We start from the raw sequence: 21,502 nt of genomic DNA on the forward strand, positions 1-21,502 counted from the left end.
CGCGTATTTTGCCTTTGCACTTTTTTTGTTTACGCGGAGCGGGGCGAGCAGCAGCGCCAAGACAGATCGAGGGTAGCGATCGCCTGACGATCCGAAGTCCGTGCCGCGTGGCTTTGCAGCCAGCGACGATCCGCCCGCCCCCTCCCCCGGGTTCTTCTCCTCCTCCTCCCCGCGCTCCGCTCCTGCCTTTCCCCTCTGCTGGCTCTGGGCGCCGAACTGCCCCCCCCCCCTTGGCCCCACCCAGGGACTCTTCCACGCCTGACGACTCTGGGAGCCACTTCGAAGCCGGCTCCACCCCTTTGGATGAGTCGCCGGCGCTGCGGGCTGGAGAGCGCACGAGTGTAGAGGGGTCGGGCAGAGGGAGCGAGGGAGGGTGAAGTTCGCCAGCCCCGTCTCCAGTGGCAGAGCTCGCCGCCCGCAGGAACCACGGAACTGACCCTCAGGGGCGGGCTGCGGGGATCTGGCGCCCGGAACGCAGCGGGATCTTTAACCTTGCCGGTCGACAGTGGCCGCGGGACACCAGGGAGGCGCTCTTGGAAGGACCGCTACCACTAAGAGAAAGGGATCGATTGGCGCCGGGCTGAAGAAGCAGGTGAGCTTCGGCTCCTTCTGCGACCTCTGTTTAGTAGGGACGTCCGCCTAGACGGCTATTGGAAGCCAACTGGGGGCCAGAGTCGGGTGGTGGTGGTGAGGGTTTAGGTTGTCCTTTGAATGAAGACCGCCGTTCGTTTTGTCACTCACTACATTACAAGATCTTTCAGTAGTGCTCAAAACGGGGGTTGGGGTTGGGGGGGGGGTGGAGTGCTTAGGAAGACAGAGGTACCCCACATGCTGCCGCCTGCGAAATATTTAGGGCAGCAGAACATCACCACCACATCAATTACAGTGGACCAACTTTGGTTATTATCCTTGCTTTCATCATGGGTTCAAATTAGAAAAAACACACCGTTAAAATTAAAAATGACATCCCACACACACTCTAATCACCTTGGCTAAATGAATACAGCAGTGATGAAAATGTGTTCAGAAGACACCCTGGTTTGCTTTCAGAAAATTTGAGAGTACACCCTGAACAACTTTCTAAGGAATACTAGAATGAAAGTTTGCGTGGAAGGATTATAGGCAGTTTTACACACACAGACAAAAGGTGATACCTTTTATGAAGACAAGCCATAAAACACAAATCATTATACAAGCTTTAGAATTCTTAATCAGGCTGGATGTTTTGGGGGAGGGGAGCAAAAAAAAAGCTCTTTTAGATCTTGATCTTTTATAGATATAAACTGGAAGGAACTTCTGGATTCTTTCTGTCTTCACATCTAAACACCTTCACACCTAGGGTGTGAAGAAAGTAGAATAGAAATTAAAATTTCTGGGTTCAAGTAGCACTGGAAGGGGAACAAGTACTAATGGTTTGAGGGTGAAAGAAGTGATCAGAAATCCATGTTTCCCAATTCATTTATTGCTTTTGGAAAGGTAATTGATTCTAATATTTATTATTAGGATGTGAAAACTGCAACTCTGTATCTTTGTCCAAGGCTGAGAAGAGAATGGGTCTGGTGTAGCTAGTAAAAGAGAGGATGCATCACATTTCATAGGCTTGGGTGGGGGGAGAGGTACAGCTCTCCTCCTGCAGGTGACTCACTAGCCGTTAGCTATCATCACTTCCTGCTGCTTGGAGGAAGAGATGAATGGAAAAGCACAGGGGAGCAGTCTCCAGTCAGTGGCTCTAATTGCACCCATTACACAGAAGTTTGTTGGAAGAGTCAAAATACGGTACACTCCTTTCAAATATAGAGGGTATGGGTTCATGCTGGATGAGAACATATATGGATGGGATGGGGGTGTTGAAGGTTAGCGTCTGCTTCTTTCCTTTTCTTGTGTCTTCTCTGCCTTTAATTTTGTACACCATTGAATGGAGCAGTATTGAGAAAGTAGTGTGTATGATTTAAAACAGACTTAATGTGCAATACTGCTTGGTCAAAACAAACTCTTACAGACACTTTATAACTTTTCTGTTTGATTGGGGCACAGAATTATTAAGTTACCGATGCCTACACATATGCCTAATCCATAGTTTTAAAAGAATTAGTCACATAGCTCATCCCACCCAATATTCTGGCAACGGAAAATAAAACATTTTCATAAAAATTAGACTACAGTCGAACATGCAGCATTAAAGTTCCTTACTGGGCTAGTCTCAGCCACTAGAATTCAATCTAGTAAAAATACTAACTTTTAAAGGGGGCTTGAGTTTTGGTAAGGAGTTCCAGGGATGTGGGGAACCACTGAGAATACATATCTGTGTGCTTGCATGGTATACACGGAGCATTGTCTGGATAAATTGCCATAACAGATACTGTGGTCAAATAACTGATGACAGTCAGTAGGATGGAAGACAGACCATCATATTCAGATTTGAAAGTGAAAATGCTGCTTGTGATATATTCACTCATCTTTCTTTCTGCTAGTAAATGGGGGTTGCAGGCTTTTGTATTTCTTTCAGATGCCTACAAAATAAATAATAACCACACATTCTGTAAACTGCTCTGAGTGGGTGTTAAATTGTCCTGAAGGGTGATATATAAATCAAATGTTATTAACGTTATTTTATTATACAAAAGTATAAGACCTAAAATATTTGTTTGTCCATCTAGAACAGATAATGGTATGAAATAAATAAATGGAGGTACACACCATGGAAAGGGATGCCTCTTCAAACCTCATTTATCTCTCTTCAGAACCATTGTCTTATTTCTCAGATGCTGCAGGAAACTGTTGACTAATACAGCCTTCAAAATGTGGCATCAAGTGTCGCTATGCTAGAAAAGCCTCTACAGCAGAAAGGAACTGGGTCTGCCTCATAATATCAGTACACCATTTCTTGCATATTTTGTCTTTGTATTGCTGTAAGCTACCAGGATGATACAGATTTGAGATGGAAACCAGTCCCTGCTAACTCATGAGCTGAAATGTAGAAAGTTGCTGTATGCAGAGGACAGGTTGAAGCAGCCTGCCTGGGAGAAAGGGCTCTCTGTTAGCCAGTTTGTAGCAGTGAAAAAAATTGTCCAGAGATGACTGTGTAATGTTGCAAGGAGCTGAACTACTCCCCTAGCCTTTAGAAGAAAAGTCATGAAACTCTCTGCCTGTTTAATGGCCATACTGTTGCATGATGAGGAAACTCACATTTGGGTGCCACATGCACATGCTGTGGCTGAGAGGGAATATATTTTCCTGGACTTGAAAATGTGGGGATTTAGAGTTCTTAACCTTGGACTACCTTCTTGGGCTATCAAAGACCTGACATAAATGCTAGACTAGATTTAGCAATAACAGGGTTCTTTTTTTTAACATCATAGGGTCAAATCCACATATTTAAACAAGGGCCTCTGTGGTTCATTTCGGCTTGGGTAATAAGACTGAATTTTGGTTTGGCATGTCTTCAGCATCAGCATTTCATTTTGCATTAGCAAACGCCAGTGAGGCACGTGCCTTTATGCCTAATATGGGCAAGTTCTTTGGTCCACAGGGTTTCTTTTATTACAGAGGACATTGCATAACGGAAGCAGAGCCAGTGTTGCATAGTTTGTTCCACTTCAAGATTTGCTCTGGAGCCCTGCTGGAGGCATCTTTTACTTCCTCACTCTATCATCCTTCCCCTCTGCAGAAGGGATGGAGGCTGAGCAGGCAAGACTATTGCCTTACCAGCTGACTTATGTTTCGTTTGTCACCCTGGCCATGTACAGTAATAAACTTTTACAGGCTTGAAGCATGCAGCGTTTTTCTCTGGCTCCATTCCCCGGCAGACCCAGAATTTGGAATCTTTCTTTTAAAGGAACAATGTCCATATTTTTTGAGGTGTTAGACAGACAATATGTGTCCTGTATTAGTAATGAATATGTGAAAAGTAGCATCATTTCAAGATGTGCAGATAAATGAAGTAGTTACAGTCCCCAGCACGGTACTGTGGGTGCCATGGTGCCCACTGATACGATTCCTGCTGGCTTCTTGAGTCTTGTAAAAATTTAAGGGTCTTGCATGGAACAGAAGAAAAGGGACATTTTGGTTGCTCACTATCAGCAGACTGACTAGCAAAGCACTGAGATCATCTCATGCTGTTGAACTGCAGCCTCATGCCCTCAGTTTAGCCATAGACACAGCCCTCCTTATTTATCTGGGCTTGGCAACTTCTCCGTGGGGCTATACAGGGTGCAACACAACCCAAACAGCATCTCTTCCCAAAAGTCAAAAGTTGATCCTGGGTTTCTTCCACCTCATCAGTTCTGAAGGTGCTTTCAAAAGATCCCAGGTGGCCAGAAATGCCCACTAGGAAGCAGCTGCTTGTGTTGGTTTGAAAACTGCCAACTTTTTGTGGAACCTTGTAATGTTTGGGGCCATTGCCTCACTCCCCCCATGGCAGCCATTCTGCAGTGTTGTCCACTACCCTTTTTCAAAATTCCAGCTGTGCCTGCTGTGGTTGGAGGCTCCTGAAGTATCAACTCCGGGCCCAAATCCAGCAAATAGGAAGGAAACTTATTATTCCCCAATTATTGGAATCTGCTGGGCCATTCAATTTCACTGCAGGCTTGTAGGAAGACATCACAGTTCCATCCTCTAGGGGGCAATGATAGACCTCAGAAACCGTTCCCATAGCGATCACTGCCATGGTAATGATGTGGATCCATGAGAAAAAACCCAGATCCAACAGTAGTGCAATATTTGGATCAGCGCCTTAAAAACTTTCTACTTTCTAATGTTCTGGCTGCTCCTAATAAAAGTTAATATGCCACTGTTGCTTTTGGATATCTATAGAGTGCAGTGGTGGATATTAGATACCCCTCAACACCTATTAATTTGGAGGGTAAATGTGGTTGTGTTGAACAAAGCTGAGGAAGGAGTAGACAGGAGTGGCTGCAGTAGGCACTGTAAGTCGATCCTATACAAATATTGATTTTGGTATCTATTGAGCCCTGCCATGCCTAGTCACAACACGTGGCTCATGTAGGAAAGGGATTCCGGTTACAGCCCCAGTATAAAATCTCTGGCAAGACAATGTCTAGATGAGATACCAAGGTTTCACCACATTTCAGATCACAGGCTTAGCCTAGCTTTCCAGATTCAGTGTCTATTCTTTAGTTTGGGAGCAGAGAGCCAGTTTGGTGTAGTGGTTAAGAGCACGGGACTCTAATCTGGAGAACCAGGTTTGATTCTCCACTCCTCCCCTTGAAGCCAGCTGGGTGGCCTTGGGTCAATCACAGCTTCTCGGAGCTCTCTCAGCCCCACCCACCTCACAGGGTGTTTGTTGTTGTGGGAATAATAATAACATACTTTGTAAACTGCTCTGAGTGGGTATTAAGGCATCCTGAAGGGCGGTATATAAATCGAATGTTATTATTTATTATTGTAGCTGGAGTCTAATGATGAAAGTGGTGGGCTCTGTGTTTGTGTGTGGAGATTTGTACTGGCAGTACTTGCATCTGACTTAACAGGCAGAAGTGACACCAAGGTGCTAGACAGCTAGGCAGGATTTTTTTTACTGTGCCCAGCCATGTACTCGGCGCCAAACCAGAGATTATTTATTTATTTATTTGCTTGCTTATTTACTTACTTTATACCCCGCCTTTCTCCCCGATGGAGACCTAAAGCGACTTACATTATTCTCTTCCTTTTTATCCTCACAGTAACTCTGTTAGGTAGGTTAGGCTGAAAGATTGTGACGGACCCAAAGTCACCCAGCAAACTTCCATGGCAGAGTAGGGTCTTGGGTCTCCCAGATCCTAATCCAGTACTCTGTGATTGGGTCCAGGGTCTTACATGTATTTATTCACATTTCTGTCTGTTCACATGTAAATCCAGGTTAGGATGGTGGTCATTTTGTTTGTTTTACAGAAAACAGGACACACAAGTGAGGGGAGCTAAACACTGCCCCTTCCAATTCCTTACTTCACTGCAGGCTGTTGCTTTATAATTCCCCACCCCCACCCGCACCCCGGTGTGGCTTGTTCCTGAGCCAGGCTGAAAGAAAAACGGTCTGTACAGTGGAGTGCAGTGAGATGAGGAGGAGGAGGGGCAGGGTTTAGCTCCCCTCAACTTTCTGTGGTTTTACACATGAATGGGAAAATACTTGAATTAAAAACAGAGCATCAGCATGATATGGTGGTTACATGTCAGGTTCGTACAGGGGAGTCTTCCGGCATATTGCCACTCTGCTGCGAAGCTCACTGGGCAACCTGTGGCCTCTCATTCTCTCTCAGCCTAATCTCACAGGATTATTTTGAGAGTAGAACAGAGGCAGGCAGAACCATTTACGCCACCTTGAGCTTCTTGGAGGAAAGACGGTATCAAACAAACAAACAAACAAACAAAGATCTATCCCTCTCAGCTACTTTGGTTCTCAGTGCATGAAAATAGCAACACATGATGCAGCCTTGGCTGAAAGGATAACAGCAAGGGATAATGAATGCCCTCTCAGTATCTCCCCCCTACTTCTTACATCCCCTAGCAGTTGTGGGGATCTAACTTGCTCACCGCTCTGAGTGGGGCACTAATCTGTCTAGAAGAGCAATATATGTAAGTGCAGTTACTTATTATTATTTCTGATTTTTAAAAAATGCATATGAGCATAAAAACAGCCATGCCAGATCAGACCAATGATCCACAAAAGCATAAGACGAGCCCTGCTGGATCAGACCAGTGATCCATCTAGTCCAACCTCCTGTTTCTCTCAGTGGCCAAACAGATGTCCACAGAGGACCTACAAGTGGGCACAGCTGCCAAATCCTCCCCGTGTTGTTGTCACGCAGCAGCTGATATTCAGAGGTACTCTGCTTCTGAACATGAATGTCTTCATGACTAATAGCCACTGTTGGACCCGTATTCAATTAGTGTTTGTAGTCCTCTTTTAAAGGCATCTAAAGTAGTGACCATGACAATAAGTAGGGAGGGGAATAGAGGAAGGTTTTCATCATTCAGGCTATTTCCACCTTGGTAGTTCTGAGTTGCCTTGGGATTGGAAAAGAGCAGCACTGGCTCTTGACCAGAGGTCATAGGTCTCGCCTGACCCAGTAGCCACATTAATCTTGCACCTCCCATTGAGAGAAAACAAAGACAAGGCCATTTGCCTGCTCAGGGCCTTTCTTGCCAGGATCAGCCCATTCCTGCCTCAGTTGGAGATGGATTCTTGCCAGTGCAGAAATGCTGGTTCCTAACACTCCTCTCTTATTCCCATTCACTTTTATCCCAGGGCAAGGAAAGAGGACCTGCTGGGTCCATACAACTCCACAGGCTGCATCCTTGGCACAAAACTGTAGACACCAGTATACCACAATGACAACATCCAGCAACAATATCTGGGGTGAGGGGGAGGTTTAAGGCTTCCTGAAGGTTGTGAAGGAAAGTGAGTGGCAGTAGGGATTTGGGGGGATGGGGGGGGGTTCCATACTGGCTAGTGGACGTGTGAAGAGGGGGCTCTGAACCGGAGGACAATGGGATCCAATGGCACCAAAATGCTTAGGTTGGCTTTCGTTGGAACAAAGCCTCTCTGTAACCTACGGAAATCTCAGTGGGATCAAGAAAAGCATACATATATCCCGGTTTACTGTGCCTATGCTGTAAGACCACACAACTTCAGACTTGGGTAGCTTGCTTCTCTTGTAAGAAACTCCATGGTCTACCAGGGAGCTTTATATTTACAAAGCGAGAATATGTACTCAGAATCTTGTAAGAGTTAAGACAGCCAGTCTGTAGTAGGTGATCATGAGTGGGCACTCTTGCTTAAGAAAAGTGCCTTACTTGGCTAGACTAAGGTTAATTATCACAGCAATCAGCAGGCGCTAAACAGTCCTCTGGAAATAAAACCAGTTGTGCTTCCCTAGGCTGTCCCCCCTATTAATAACAAGAGCCTCTTCTAATAGATTATTTCCTGCAAGCATTGCACAGCTTTCCAATGCAAGAGCAGCTGCATTTTGCAGCCTGAAGTATGGGTGGTTCTCACTAAAGAGCAGAGGGAGATGCCCCCTTGCCCAGTAGCAGAAGGTGATAGCACTGGAAGGCAGAAAACATTTGCCAGGCCTCTTTGCATTCTTCCAAGTGCAGTAACTTGAATAGAAGTGCGGTGCAGTAACTTGAATACATTCTAACGTATTCAATGTAATGTATTACATTCTAATTAGGCGGGAAGTTGAGAGGGAAGATTAGTTTCTTCAGCAGTCAGAATACAAAGCCCTTCTCTGCTAGGGCTTGGAAGAATTTTCTGTTTGATAAAAATTGGCTTTGGCTTGGACACAGCAAATAATTCTTGTGCACAAGAAGGGCAGAGCCCAGCCCAGCCCCCACAGATTCAGCCTGCACAATTCTAGCTTGCTTTAATTTTTCTGTAGAGTCCCCTGCATATTATTCAAGAGCATCTTTGCACAAGTTTTCACAGGCAGTAACCAGAGTCTATTCTCGGCAGTTGGGGGGAGGGGAATCCACCTTAGCTTTTCTTGAATGAAAGCGTTATTCTTTCCTTCTTTTCCTCATTCTGTCTCTTAGCAGACTCCCCAGAAAGGGAGCCCTGTGCCCGCCTGTTGTCTGGGCACGATTCATTAGTGGAGACGCCAACCATAGAGCAGTTACCCCCAAATCCTCTGCACTACACGGAGCTTACATGACATCTCTGTAGTTGCTTTAGGAAGCTGGCATCACTTAATTGCCAGAGACATAGAGAAATAATTGCAGCAGACAAATAGGCTCCAAGGTGGCCATCTTTCTGTGAAAAAAAGAATAGGTTGGGGAAGATTCATTCAGGGAAAATGCTAAAAGAACTGAAGTAAATGAAGACATGGGAAAAGGGGGAAGGGGCTGAATCTTGGCTGGGAGCTTGGCTGAGAGCCTTGCTTTTTCACACACAAGAGGAAAGCTCTGTAGTTTGTTTATGGCTTCAACACAGTGGGATAGAACTATTGTAGAGTCCACAGATGATGAGATGGATGATACCTATTGCAGTCCCAGTGACCTGGGGTGTGTGTGTGTGTGGCCTGTGAAGAGGGTTATTGGACCCTATCTCTACATCTCACCCCAAAAGAGCTATGCATGCAAGCCAAAAACAATAACAACACAACTGTGTCAATAACTAGACAAAAGTGCCTAGGAAGGATAATGCCATTGCTTTCAGAGAAATAATTGGATGCCATCAACTAGCAAGACACCAGGAATGTAACTTCCCTCTGTTTTTCCTTAATCTACTAGAAAACCCAGAAAATCTGTAGGGATTGGCACAGAAGGCTCATAGCATAGCAGGAGTAACAAAGTCACTCAGAGTGCTGTTACTGTAAATGGGCTGATAAAAGTTCAGTGGCAAAGCAAATGCTCAGCATATATGAGGAATCATCTCTAGTGAACGCCTTATAGCAAGACAGAAACTTGCCTAGCTGAAAAGCAAAAGTCCAGCCAGTCACATCGCTAGTCAGAATTTGCAGTACTGGGCTCGATGAACCTTTGTTCTGGCACCATATATAGCCATTTCTTACTCTTCCACTTCTTCTAAACTTGGAATTTCCCCCCTGCTATCTGCATTATTTCTGAAGAGAGTGTATAGGAGACTCCCTGAGTGTGAGAGTCTTCTGAGGAGATAGAAAAAGAGAGTTTTCCATCCTCTCTTTCACAGGCAGCCATTCCACCTGCCTCTTTGATGTTATCCTTAGTAGAGAAGCTAAGATACTCAAGAGAAGCTAAGCAAAAAAGCTAAGATACTCATTTGCTGGCATCCTATTCATCTACTTTCTTTCCCTGTCTTTCTTTCTGTTACCTCATGGAGTGTTCTTTCCTCTCTTTCCCTGCTCCCTACACTTGGAAGCCTTATCTCTGCAGTCTGCCATCCTCCTTCTCTTTTCTGGAGGCCACTAACCTTCCCCCTCCCACTTGCCTTCCCTCCTTAAGCATTTTTGGAGTTTACTTTTATAAGCATATCCGAAAGGAAAGCTCCATTGACTAGTGACTGATTTACGCTTGTATTTATTTTTTTTGGAAGGTGCATTGCTTTATCTTTAATACATTATTTATACACATTCTCCTCTCCATTTTCTGTCCTCCCATCCCTCTTTAGTAATGTTAGTATTTAAACTATAAAGATTTGGGCAGAGACGTGTCATCCTTTGTGCAGGGCTCAGTTTATTATAAGTACTTAAACATTAATAAGGGTTTGCTGCATTGCACATTTTTCTCTTGGAACTTTGTCCAAGTCCTAGACTAGACTTGGTATTATCAGGTCTTTCTTCTTGAGCGAGTATTTTGTATCTGAATGTATGTGTGTGTAGATAGGAGGGCATTTCCAATTTATGGGATTTTTAAATTACTGGATTTTAGGATTTAACCTAGGTCCCTCTCCCCTCCTGGTGGTGGGGGGGCTGGCATTTACCTCATGCAATTCTTGGGTTTGCAGAAGTAACGTTGCTGCGTCCCCTGGGAGTGCACACTGTATGTGTTTCTGGGCTGCCTACCAGTGGCAAATAACCTCTGGGGGGTTTGCCACCTCCTGCTGATTGTTGGTGGATCGGCAGGAAAGGAGGCAAACCCCCAGGAATTTGCCCACCACCAGTGGGCACCTGGGAACCTTAATTTAACTACACACAGTACTGTGGATCTTTGACTGGATCTTGAGATGTATATTTTGGCCACCAAAAACAGCCATGTGAGTGTTGTGTCTTGAACACCAGGACATGCCAGTTTTATATATAAAATAAACAGGTTTTTATTCAGCTCTCACTGTGGCTCAGCCTGCATTCTAGTCAACCTCTCAGTCAAGCCTCAGCAGCCACCCATTTGTTACAGGAGCCCTCAAGGGCCAAGACTGAAGAACACACATGGCAGAAAGCTGTCCCCTAGAGGCTGCTTGTACACTACAACATTCCCCCCCCCCCTAAATTTTTACTGAACTCCCAAACTAGAATATCCTAACAATAATACTAAGAAGAACATGAAGAACTTTATACGACATAATCCCTTAAATATGTAGGAACAACTCTCTGACATGTAGAACATTGCATTGGCCTCTGAACAGATGATGGTGTTCCCAGTGGGTCTGCAATTGTGGGAGACACAGAATGGTCAGATTTCTCCTTGTTCTGCAGAACAGGAGACACTGTTTTGTCTAAATTCTTAAAGAGTTAGTTGCTGGGCTCACAGAGAGATATGTAGTTGGACCTCCTAAGTCTGAAAGAGACACCAGATAGTTTGGGCCCATGGCTTGCTGCTTGGATGCAACGTTAGGGACAGTTGAGGACAAGACAACTCGTCTCCTCAGTTGATCCACATGTATTCGTACAATCCGTCCATCCTATAAGGTGACAGAATAGGATACTGTGCCTGTCACTGTTGGTACTGTAGTAGGTATCCACAATGAACCTGAGCCAACGTTTTTAACATAAACTGTATCTCCTGTCAGAAAAAAGTCCCCTCACTCCCCTGTCATGTTTTGTTTTTGTTGTTGATTGTGATGCATATGTCCTGTTAGGTATGGGTGTAACAAATCAAAAGTGGACCTCAATTACTGTCCCATCATTTCAGCTAAAGATAGATTTTTAGTAGAATGTGATGTAATCTATTATTGAACAAATAATGAACAAACTTCATATTGAGACTTTCATGCGGTATTCTGGAAATGCTTCTTTACAGGACTGTACTGCACGTTCCAGTAGCCCATTTGATGCTGGGTGATATGGTGCAGACGTAACATGCTGAATGGCATTTTTTCCCATAAATCTTTTGAATTGTTGACTAGTAAAGGAACTTACATTATTCATCAAATGCATTTCAGGCAGTCCATCCATACTGAAACACATCCTTAACTGCTCAGTGGTAGCTTTGCTAGTTGACATAGACATAGGATAAATCTCCACCCATTTAGAATGTGCATCCACTAATTTAAGGAACATCTTACCATGAATGGTACCAGCATAGTCTATATGTAGTTGCCTCCAAGATTGATCAGGCCATTGCCAAGGATGAAGGGGAGCCGCAGTAGGCATTTTACGGCTTTCTTGGCACATTTCACGTCTGTACCATATGCTCAATTTCTTACTCCATTCTTGGCCACACAGATAACTTCTAGCTAAACCTTTCATCTTCAAGATTCCAGGGTGAGCTTGGTGCAGCTATCGTAATATGGTCTCTCGTCCCTGTTTTGGAATTACTACACGTGCACCCCACAATACACATCCATCATAGACACTCAGTTCACACTGACATTAGTAGTATAATACAAGTTCTTTGTCTTTCAAAATATGTGGCCATCTCCTCAAAATAAATCCTCTGACTTTGGCTTATACAGGATCTGTATCAGTCCATGCCTTTATCTGTCTAGCTGTCATTGGCAGAGAAGCAAGGCAATCTATGAGTAAGACACAACTGTCACAGTTTACAGTTGTAGGCACTTCAGGTAATGGTAGGTGGCTCATAGTATCTTCATGGCCCAGTTCTTTTCTAGCTCTATACACAATAGGCTCGCAAAGTGACAGCCCATCTCTGGATCCTTGGCAAAGCCATCTGTGGTGCTTTCATCTCATTAAATAAGGCGATAAGAGGTTGTGGTCTGTGCAAATTGTAGAATTTTGCCCATAAATGTATTTGTGGAAATTTTGGACTTCACACACAACACCTAATCCTTCCCAATCCAGCTGTGAATAATTGTGTTCAGCAGGGGACAAAGTTTGTGACACAAATCCTATGGGTTTCTCAGACCCATCCTCCATCCAATGAGCCAGAACTGCCCCAACTCCGTAAGATGAAGCATCACATGTTAAAACCCAGTCTTTATCTGGTTGATAATGGACAAATACATCTGAAGTTTGCAGGAGTTTTGATTTCTCAAACACCTTGAGATCCTCTCCAGGGCCATATGACCCATAAGAGGCAGGGTGCCCCCATAGTACCCTCAGTTCCTCCTTTGCTGCCGGCTCTAGAGGTTCTAGCTCACTTGTTCCATTTTTTGATCGAGGCATCTTTCTACAACGATGTTGGAGAAGGCTTTAATCAAGCGGTGTGTATCTTGCGATCGAAAAATGACCCGTTCGGTTGGTCACTCGAACTGCCTGTATTGCTTGAGGGAAATCCACAACACACAGGCCTGCAAACACTGCTGTACCTTCACCCTGAAGGCCAGAGTAGAATGGGCAGGTAGATTGCAAGCGTCTTTATGGCAGTGGGCCATGGCCGCTACTGATCCACCAGTCACAGCAAAGATCCTTGCCTCGTCTGGATCATCTACCCAACCTGGTCCTGGGTCCTAATGAGCTAAAACACCACGCTCCCACTCATCCCCGGCCCATTCAGAGTCCCAACTGCCGTCGGATCGGATAGCTTCGGCCTGGAGTGCCTCGGAACTGGCCATACCTACCTCTTCAGATCCGATTCCGTCGGAGTCGAGAACACCTTCGGAACCTCCTTGGAGCTGACGTGACGACTCTGCAGCCTCGAGGGCTTCGGCCCTGAGAATACCTTGGAGTGGAACACCTTCGCTCTCGACTACCACTTTGGGCCAACGATCCCCTTGGAACCAGAGGAGCACCTCTTTGGTTCCAAAAGCTTCGAATCCAACAACTGTTCCGGAACCATCCAAGGCCGGTTTGGAGAAGAAGAAGAAGAAAAGAAGAAGAAGAAGAAACATCACTCTTCCAAGCGCGACAAAGCAATCCTGGAGAGTGTAATCTCACCTCAACCACCCGCTGAGCGTCAGAGTGAGGTCGGATCTGAACCCCCCAGCAAGAAATACCGGGGATCGTGGGACCATTCATCATCCCACAGTACTCCCCACTCCAGGTCCTGGATGGAGGAAGACGTGATCCTTATAGAGAAACCCCATATTCCATCAGGACGGGCTGGATCTTCTTCTCAAGGTCATCTTGTTTGTCTCAAGAGGGGAGACGACTTTCCAGACATAGGGTGAGTCCATACACTCACAGGAGGGACAGCCCTTACTCCAGAGATAGTTGTTTGCTTGACGACCCAGCTCCCTACCGTCACCACAGGGAAGGCTCTTATTATTCGGAACGCTTGACCAGAGAATATTCCAGGTCCCCTTCTGTGAGAGCTTATTCCTATGCTGGCTCCAGGTAAACCCCACTTCTGTCTGAAGTGGAGTTTGACGGGAGTGCCCTACACCCTAGGTCCAGTGACACACCCCTGTCTGATTCTGCAGAGGGAGTGATTGGCTAGAGCCTTGGAAATTGATGTGGCATCCACAGAACCAAGATCTAAAGATAAGATTTGCATCATATTTATTCAGGGTCTACTCATGCTGTCGCCTTCCCAGTGATTGAAGGTTTTGTGGAACTTTTGACTGGCCTGAACTTGAAGCCAGCTTCCACTCCTGCAACCAACAGGAAAGTTGAGAACCTTTATAGAACAAAGGATGATCTCTGCCCATTCCTGTCTGTACATCTTCCTCCTTCTTCACTCGTCACCAAGGAGATGCAAGCCAAGCCTACGCAAGTGTCTCTATCTGTCCCCTCTGATAAGGAGAGTAGGAGAATAGATGCGATGGGATGGAAGATGTACACCTCTGTTGCTTTCGGCATTAAAATTGCCAATTATGCGGCTATGATGGCAGCTTACCAGCTGCTTCTTTGGAATAAAGTGGCTACCTTCGTACCTCAGTTGCCTAAGGACCAGAGAGTCTTTCTCAGAGTCATTCAGGAGGAGGCAGTCCGATTATCCTGCCATCAAATTAATGTGGGACGAAACATGGCAGATACCTCCGCCAGGTCTTTGCTTTCAGCTGTCATGCTTCGTAGATTCACATGGCTGAGAAGTTCAGCATTACCGACAGAGACCAAAAATAAGGTTGAGGATCTCCCTTTTGAAGGACAGTCCTTATTTTTGGAAAAGACGGATGAATACTTATCCAAGAAACGAAAGGATAGACTTACAGCACATTTGTATGGAGTTCTTCCTCAACAACATGCTTCCAGCAGATCTCAGTATAGATTCTTCATGAGAAGTCGCCAGAATCACTTCCACCCGTACCAGTGGTATGCCTACCAATCCCAACGACCCTACCAGAGCCAACAGTCGTCCATTTCTAGAAGGAAACAAGGCCATAAGAACAAACAGGGAGCTCATCAACAGCAGGCTAAAGAGCATACCCACTCCCATAAGCAATTCTGACAATTACAGGGCCCTGACCCGATGTTTGGGGTCAGTCTGAGTTCTTATTTTTCTGAGTGCTGTAATGTCACCTCTGATGTTTGAGTTTTGCAGATAGTTCAAATTGGTTATAAAGTTGAATTTTTACAGTTACCTTGTCTGCGACTCCCTACTTTCTATGTTCAAGGATCCCAACCCGGGATATTGGCTGAACTGTCGGCTCTTCTGGAAAAAGGGGCTATTGAGGAGATTACAGATAGTTCCTCACTTTGGGGATTTTACTCCAATTTGTTTGTTGTTGAGAAAAAGGATGGGGGTCTCTGACCTATCCTGGATCTCCATGAGTTGAATAAATTTGTCCGAGTTCGCAAGTTTCAAATGACCACCTTACAGGCAGACCTAGCCCTGATTCCTTCTCAGTCCTGGTTCGTGGTCATAGACCTGAAGGACGCTTATTTTCACATTCGATTTTTCAGGAGCACAAGAAATTCTTACATTTTACTTATGGGACTCCTATTTTCCAGTATAGGGTTCTCCCCTTTGGGTTATCTACCACTCTGCGAGTTTTTACAAAATGCATGGCAGTAGTCATAGCCTATCGGAGAATCCAAGGGTGTCGTATCTTCCCCTATTTAGATGACTGGCTGCTTGTTGGACATTCAGCTGATGATGTCAACAAGCAGGTTTCCACTACATTATCCACCTGCCTAAAATTAGGCCTGTTTGTCACTCAAAAGAAATCCAAGCTTACCCCTTCTAGAGTTATTCAGTTCATAGGAGCTGTTGTTGATGGTACCCGGGACACAGGGTTCTTGCCTTCAGAGAGGGCCCTGAAGATTGATTAAAAAATTCAAGAGGTGCAGGTTCCAGCCTGCCCGGCTCATTCAAACCTTGTTAGGATATATGGCCTCTACCACTGCAGTGGTGCCTTTGGCAAGGTTGCATATGCGCCCCTTGCAGCTTTGGTTTACCTCAGTGTTCTTCGCTGAGTGAGATTCTCAGGACAAGATGTTTAGTATTCCCCGGAAGGTCCATACTTCCCTAGACTGGTGGGTGGACGGTTCTAACCTCTATAAGGGTATTCAGTTTGGTTACAGGCAATTGGATCTTTCTGTAACTACAGACGTGTCCAACTTAGGTTGGGGTGCCCACTGTGAGGGGTCCTATGTGTACAGCATGTGGGATGATTCTGAACGTCATGAGCATATCAACTTGCTGGAACTGAGGGCAGTGTTATATGCGTTGATTTCATTTACAGATACTGTAAGGAACAAGACCGTCCAGATACTTATGGACAATACAACCGCTGTGTTTTATATAAACAAACAGAGGGGCACGGCGTGAAAATCTGGAATTGGGCCACAGATCAGTCAGTGTGGCTGCAAGCGGTTCATACTCATGGCAAAGACAACACAGTAGTGGATCATCTGAGCAGGTTACAAGGGGACAATCATGAATGGTTCCTGCAGGACTCTTACCTACACCCTGTTTTTACCAAGTGGGGTTTTCCCGACGTAGACCTGTTTGGCTCTGAGGAAAACTGCAAGACTTCCCGTTACTGTTCCAGAGGCGACGTGGGCTGCAAGTCACTTGGGGACATATTTCAAGTCAGGTGGTCCAATCACCTCTTCTACATGTTCCCTCCGTTCCCTCTTCTTGCCAGGGTGCTCAGCAAAATCCAGGTGGACGGGACGTCTGTCATCCTGATAGCTCCGTACTGGCCGCGGCAGCCTTGGTTCCACACTCTCCTGACGTTATAAACTTAAGTGTACCGTTTTCCAATGAATCCGGATCTGTTGGCTTGGATAGGGGTGTTACATCACAGAGTAGCAAACTCAAACTGACAGCCTGGCTGATCCAATCATATCTGGATCAAACTCCTTATTGGAGCCGTTGGCAAAATTTTTGGACATATCCCTACAACCCTTTGTGAAGAATATGCAGTCTTACATTCGTGACTCTAGGGCTCTAATTAATATCTTAGAAGGCTTAGTATTGCTGGCTGAAGCCACCTTTATTACACTAGATGTGGTATCCCTATACACCAATATTTTGCATGAAGAAGCCTTAGAGACAGCTGAGCACTTCTTGAATTTAAGATCCCCTCAGGTACCTCCTACGGAATTTCTACTGTCACTATTGGAAATAGTCCTTGAAAAAAACTATTTTAGATTCCAGGACAGATTTTTCTTCCAAGTTTGGGGAGTGGCTATGGGCAGCTTTGTTGCACCAAGCATTGCAAATTTGTATATGGATTTACTCGAGAGATTGTGAACGCAGTGCTTCATTGGTGATGTACTCCTTATAGTTTCAAATAAGAAGCATAGCAATAGATCTATGCCACTGGATGAATACAATAAAACCGAATATCCAGTTTACTTGGTCCATAGATGAGGGTCAAATTAATTATCTGGACGTAACGATCTATTGGACAGCAGATGACACTGTAGGTTTTAGACCTTATCATAAAGAAATAGACTGCAATGCTTATTTGCACTTTAAGTCCTTTCACCCCATCCACTTACAACGTAATTTGCCTTACAGCCAGTTTTTGAGGCTGAAACAAAACTCAACTCAATTACAGGACTTTGTGGTGAACAGTAGGAGGCTAGAGGAAGATTTTGTGAACAAGGGTTATCTCCGCATAGTCGTCAGGGACTGCAAATTACGAGCAGAGACAAGGGATAGACGGGACATCCTAACAGATAAACAATATGTGAAGGAAAATAGATTGACATTTATTTTGGACTATTCTCCATTAGTTAATCCCATTAGGAAAATAATACTGAAGTACTGGCCCCTGATTGAGGAAATACCAGGTTGCCAGAACCCACCACATGTAGCACTACGCAGAACCAGGAGCATACGGGATCAGCTGATACAATCTGATTTGCACAAAGAGGTCCCAACTAAAGATCTCCCTAAGGGACATCATAATTGTGCAAATTGTACCACCTGCAATCTAATTATGTCTAAGGCTCAAGTACAAAGCCTGGGGCTTCCTATGTTGGATTTCACCAATTGTAACACTAGGAATGTGGTGTATCTAATCCAATGCCCTTGCAATAAATTTTATATTGGCAACACGAGACCAATTAAAATACGGATACAAGAACATCTTTCGAGAATCCATTGTGGGGTTGTGGATGCTCCCCTAGTTGAGCATTTCTTACAAGCTGGACATGGTAATAGAAACCTATGTTATACGATTATTTTTGTCAGTAGACAGAAGGAGCCAGACTTTATACAGAGGGAATTAAATCAAAAGGAGACGTGGTGGATTTTCAAACTTAACACAGTTAGCTCTATGGGGCTGAACATAAATATAGATTTCTCTTCATATTTGTGAGGGTGTTTTTTTCTGATGATACTAGCACTTTAAGAGATCAAGCTGACTGACCCTTTATAATTGAGATAGCTATTGCATAAGATGCATGCTAAGAATGGAGGACGGTTGCTCTGAAATTAACGCACTTGTGACTATAACTATAGCTGTGAGTATTAACAATGGGGATTTGCCATTCATTTGTTTGATGTTTTGCATGTATATTTATTGTTGGATATTTAATAATTCTTTTAGGATCAAGCGCAATCATAACTGCCTGGATGAAGGAAATTATTTGAAACGGGCCGATTTGCTGGCTTCCTGTTGCAGTTATCATCTAGATACTTCAAGATATATTGCAACCATCAAATATTATCTTTATTGTATATGCCTTTTGAATTTTGTGATATGAATTTTCTGCACCGTCATTAATGGTCTATTTTGTATGGATGTAGTACTAATAATTTTGGGGCTAATTATTATATTTATTATATTAATGATAGGCACTGGCACTTTGTATGGACATAGGAGTACTGTACATGTTTACATTGCACTTGACACTTTTACTACAGTTGGTTGAAATGAAAATGTCTCTTTACAAGTTGCTTTGCCTTATATGCAGTTAAGCCTATATAGATGTACTACTGATACACAGCTACTCTCATAATTATTGTTCAAATATATTGATTGATTTACTTCTATAAATATTTACCAGTTTTTGGTAAATATTTGTGTGTTTCGTGGGTCAGAAAAAGGGTGGGAGGGCTAGCCCCCAGACATTGGCCCGTTGGGGGGTTCAGACAATTTTATTATGTTATAAGACAGCAGACTTACCTTGTCCGTTGGAGGTTCATGCTCACTCTACTAGGTCCCAGGCATCTTCAGCAGCTCTCCGCTCCAAAATATGTGCAAAGCAGCGATGTGGGCCTCAGTAGACACGTTTGTCAAGTGCTATGCCTTGGACATCCTAGACAGGAAAAAGATGGCAGTGGGTACAGTGGTCCTACAATTGTTCTTCCTGTGACAACACTTCGCTGCCTCCACCCAGGTATTTAAGCTTTGTAATCTCCCATGTGGGACTGCAAAGGAAGACCATAGATGAAAAACAGTGTTGCACTTACCTGTAAATGTTGTTCATCTAGGTCTTCCATGCAGGCACACATACCTCCCCCCCCTTTCCCTGCTAACACTCTTGGTACTTACCTTGGGGTATGTCGGCGAAAGTGGACTAAGGATACTACGGGGGCACCCCGCCTCTTAGGGGCCATTTTTGGCGGGAAAGACGGCTGCGCATGCGCACTGGGAGGCGGGGGTGCCCCCGGTGGTTTTGAGCTTTTGAAATCTTCGAAGTTGGCAGGCCTGCGAGTGCACAGTCCCATGTATGCCTGCATAGAAGACCTAGATGAACAACAGTTACAGGTAAGTGCAACACTGTTTTTTCTCCTGTTTATGTTCTCAATTTAATTGTCCTAGGCTGCAATAAGGGTGCCTCTCCTTCCTGCCATAATGCCTCAAATGAGGTTTAACTCATAAGAATCACACTGCAAGCTGTGTCCAGTTCAAAGGATACCTTGTTGTTGACATCAAATGTAATGCAAATAGGGTCAACTTTAGGATTTTTTGTTCCAGTCAGATTGTAAATGGTATAGGCTATATCCTCAGATACACAGGATTTTCCTCTTCTACTGGATGCATCCTATGAATTAAGGATTGATGATTCACATTACTTTATGTCATAGATCTGCAAACTCTTCTAATGTGGCCAATGAGACGATAATTGTAACATTTTGCATTTTTAAATCTACAGGCTGTGGAGGCTTGGAATCCAGTACAATGATAACAACTATCCTGACCTTTCTTTCTCTTTTTGGGTTCTTTGACAACTTTTCCTTGACATAGGATCCTACTCCTCCTGATCTTGGGGTGGTGCCTGCAAGTCCTGTATATTTTTAGTCCCAGATTCCATAGCCAGGGCCAACATCAAAGCTGAATCAAAGGTCAAGGTGGATTCATACAGTAGTCGCCTCGGGATTTTCTTTTCATTTACTCCACAGACTAACTGATTCCTTAACATCTGTGTCAGTGTAGCACCATAATTGCAGTTCTGAGAGCTTTCTCAGTTCAGCCACAAACTCCCTTATGGACTCCCCAGACTTCCTGGATCATGAAGTAAATTTAAAACTCTCCACTATCTCACTAGGAGCAGGATTAAAGTGGTTCTTCAACAAATCTACTAATTTCCCAAAAATTTTACTACTGTGTTTTTCAAGTAGTGACAGATTTCTCTTTAAACTATAAGTGGAAGGCCCCACACTGCTAAGCAGAATTGCTTTCTTTTTATCCTAATTTCTTACATCATTTGCAGTAAAAAAAAAATGTGTGGTAGTTTCACAGTATTCCTCCCACGTTTGTTGCCGTGGATCAAATTGTGACACAGTCTCCACAGTGATAGCGATTTTCTTCTATCTTGAGGAATTACTTACAACATCAATAAAAAATAGAGAAACGCCCACTTCTGAGGCCATTCGTTTGCCTCAGTTTATCCTCATCACTGTATGTTTTATCTTGAACACCAGGACACACCAGTTTTATATAAAATAAACAGGTTTTTATTCAGCTGTCACTAGCTCAGCCTGCATTCTAGTCAGCCTCTGAGCTAGGCCTCAGAAGCCACCTGTTTGTTACAGGAGCCCTGAAAGTCCAAGAACACACAAGCAGAAAACTATCTCTTAGAGGCTGCTTGTACACATTACAACAGAGGTCAATATGAATTGGGTCCATGGAGATGAAGAAGGATGATTGAGTTATTTCCCTCTCCTCTGTTCCCTTTCTCTAATAGGAAATGTCCTCCCATCTCATTGAAGCACTGGACATAATGTGAGTATTTTCCCCTCATGGTGTTTAAAACCATCTGGAGGGAAAGAGCATAGTGGAGAGGGGTTAGTTCCCCCTTCCCCAGTACCACAACTCTCAACCAAAGTGACTCTTGGTACATGTTTCAGCCTGCAGTACACATCTGGAGATCTGATTGTAGATTCTAGCATCATACGTTGTTCG

At 44.3% G+C, this 21,502-nt stretch overlaps 1 protein-coding gene across 2 annotated transcripts in view; it reads left to right on the forward strand.

Moving 5' to 3' along the window:
• Nucleotides 1–374: 374 nt before the first annotated feature.
• The window catches only part of SEMA3B (semaphorin 3B), a 67,162-nt gene continuing 46,034 nt past the window's right edge, over nucleotides 375–21,502 (forward strand). For both annotated transcript variants that reach the window (XM_054976108.1, XM_054976109.1), the window contains exon 1: nucleotides 375–592. The gene's annotated coding sequence lies outside the window, so the exon portion shown is untranslated. The remainder of the gene's footprint in view (nucleotides 593–21,502) is intronic.

Source organism: Eublepharis macularius, chromosome 4 (genome assembly GCF_028583425.1).
Source record: "Eublepharis macularius isolate TG4126 chromosome 4, MPM_Emac_v1.0, whole genome shotgun sequence".
NCBI lineage: Eukaryota > Metazoa > Chordata > Lepidosauria > Squamata > Eublepharidae > Eublepharis > Eublepharis macularius.